Below are 2,898 nucleotides of genomic sequence, written 5' to 3'. Positions count from 1 at the left end.
GGTGTTTATATGGATTTTGAAAATAGGGAGCCCGAAATTGTATTCTAAAAATACATATGTATTTAAAAATAATAATAAATTCTGAAGAGGTCTGTCTCATGAGAGTGACTATTGTTTGAGTTGTACCTTATAGAAGAATTGGAGAAGGGTGGTTTTCTTTTTTGATATATGATTTGTTCCCCTGCTGTTGTCTTCTCCTTATTTCAGTGTTCAGGGGCCATCTTATGTATAGTGTGGACCTCACACTACCATAACAGGACATGCTAAATCAGTATGATGCCAGGGCTACATAAATGTCATGATGCCATTTCACAAACATGCTGTCTCTCAGGGCAGAGATACATGTCAGTTAGCCAAGCAGGAGACATTCCTGTCCCACAAGACCTGGTTCCTAACAATGTAATTTTCTTCATGAGTGGCCCCTGTTGCATTGACCTACAGCGGGAACAGTGCTTTCCTTATGCTCTGCAGGGCTGTGGGCAGCTGCTATACAATGCAACTACTTGTTCAAGCTATTTTGGACTTGAATTGGGCTGCAGGTATTGTTTTTGGAAGAGTGCACGCATGGAAGCAGAATATTTAGACTTTATGCTTGACGACATGTATTTGTGGGAAACAATATATCCTCAAACGTTCCCCTTCGCTGACCACCTCTTCCTTGAAGCTTCCTGCCCCCCTCTAAAACACACACTCCATGGTGGCTTCCGTTTAGGAACACACACTACTGCACCTGCATCTCTGCTCCCTGCACCCAGAGTCGGCCATACTCTGCCAGGTTGGTACTTATCACAGCCCACCGGACATTGCTCTCAGAGCTCGCAAATGTTATGCTTTGTCCTGTTATGCTGTGTCATGGTCATACATGTGCTTTGCAAGTTTTGTCAGTTATAATGCCACGATTATTTTCCAGTAATGACCTGGTAACATTTTTTTTTTTGTTGTTTTGCCTCGCACCTTTTGCTTTTTCTGTTCCACCGCCTTTGACTTTTTCTATCTTGTTTTGTGCCTTGAAGACACTGAGGGGCATATTATGTGAAGGACATCTAACATGGGCTTCAATTGGAATTCCATAGAGCATATTATCAAGCCCATTATCACCGTTTTAGCGGCAGTTTTCTGCCGCCAAAGCGGCGATAATTTTATCGCCTGGCTTGATAATATGCCCCAATATGAGAGCCACAGTGTAGGTAAGCGAAACGGACCAATTTCTATGAAAATATTTACTTTTGCAGTGGATTCCGCTTGCGAAAACACATTTGAGAGCTACCCTGCTCAGTTTAGGCACCACAATTCCCGCGGTGAAACTCTTTTCCTTGCCAGAGCATTTCGCCTTGAAACGTGTGGGCTTGTGTTCGTGCACATGTGCATTTACGCACTTCAGTTTTTGGCCTGGCAGAGAAGCTTTAGTTGTCTCAAAGAAATTCTACAGAAAGAGGCGCTGAGCTCAGCCATTCATGATTGCAAGTGGCATTCATCAGCCATTGCTGGATAGTGACTGCTAGGGCCATGGTGTATCATTATTTCACACAACACAAGGCAGTAAGAAACCTTGCAGCACTGCGCGAAAGGGAGAGGGCAGCCATGCGCCACATCTATCAGGATGTGGCATCTGCCTGCTCTCTGCCTGCGCTGGCGCTCAAACTGCTGCCTAGCTCCAACTTAGGCACCATGGTGCAAGGGTGCCTGTGTTACAGGCAAGATGGTTTTTGTGCAGGAAGGGACACCTTCCTGCACAAAAGCAAACATCTGAGGCTTTCTTCTCTTAATGTAAAAAGAGGAAAAAATTAGGAAAAATAAAGATATTTCTCCTCGTTGATCCTCCCCTGCGAAGGTGTAGCATTCTGATGCATTCCTCGGTCTACCAGTATAGGTAAATCAGGGAATGCTTCAGAATCCATGGGTAGATATGCAGGAACACCCATGCAAGGCAGCGACTTGCGCTGCCTTGCATTACTCCAGATTTATTAAGCCGCGCCGGGTCACGAAAGGTGCCTTACATGGCTCGGTAAATCTCATTATAGGTTTGGTGTCGCCCTTGGATGTAACAAAGGGCCCCTGCAGTCCCTGCCGGAGTGTGGGGGGGGGGACAGGGAGGGGGCAAATCTTCAGGGGTCCCCAGCCCTACGAGGAGCCCATTCCACCCATGGCCAATGATTATCTGTGAGATGAGGGACACTCAGGGTCCCCTCTTCAAATTCCACAGGGGACCCCATCATTTTTGGTTACGCCACAGATGTCATTGCAGCAGCAGTAGGGTGAGTTTACATAGTGCAATGGAAGCTCTTTTTATGTGTCCTGTGTTTTATGCAGGTGTTGCTGAAGTGGGAAAACATAATATTGCCATGCAACAATTTTAAGTGCAAGTACAGGTTTGATATGTTTTTTTTCTAGTGGATACCATCTGAAACACCCCTGTCATTTTACTTACCCATGGTGCACGGTTTAATAGTTGCTCTGTAAGTTTTGGAAATGCAAGTCTATTAAGTATTTCTGAATGCTATATAGCGATGTATTTCCACAGCTGACCGTGAAGAGTGTGTCTCATGTAAATGCATGTTTTTCTTTGACAAGTTAAGCAGAAGCAGACCGCAAAGAAATGGAATCCACCTTAATTGCCTGCATTTCCCTGTGGAGGCCATGGCAGCAGCAGCACCCTGTCAGAATAAAAGTGCAACTCACTCAAACCTAAGAGATTCCGGGGAACTTGGATTGACCAGATCTGCAGACTCACATTACCACCTCGTTCGTCTTCCTCGCACAGTCCTCACACAGAGTGTTTCCGATCTCATAGACATTGTTTACTCAGCCACGCCAAAATAATCCTCCCAACATGGCGCCCATTACCTCCACATCCATGTTCCTCACACGATGAGGTATTACCCAAGCAGATGTTTCTAT

The sequence above is a fragment of the Triturus cristatus genome, chromosome 7 (assembly GCF_964204655.1).
Source record: "Triturus cristatus chromosome 7, aTriCri1.1, whole genome shotgun sequence".
Classification (NCBI taxonomy): domain Eukaryota; kingdom Metazoa; phylum Chordata; class Amphibia; order Caudata; family Salamandridae; genus Triturus; species Triturus cristatus.
The sequence above is the reverse complement of the archived record's forward strand: the minus strand, read 5'-3'. Positions refer to the sequence as shown.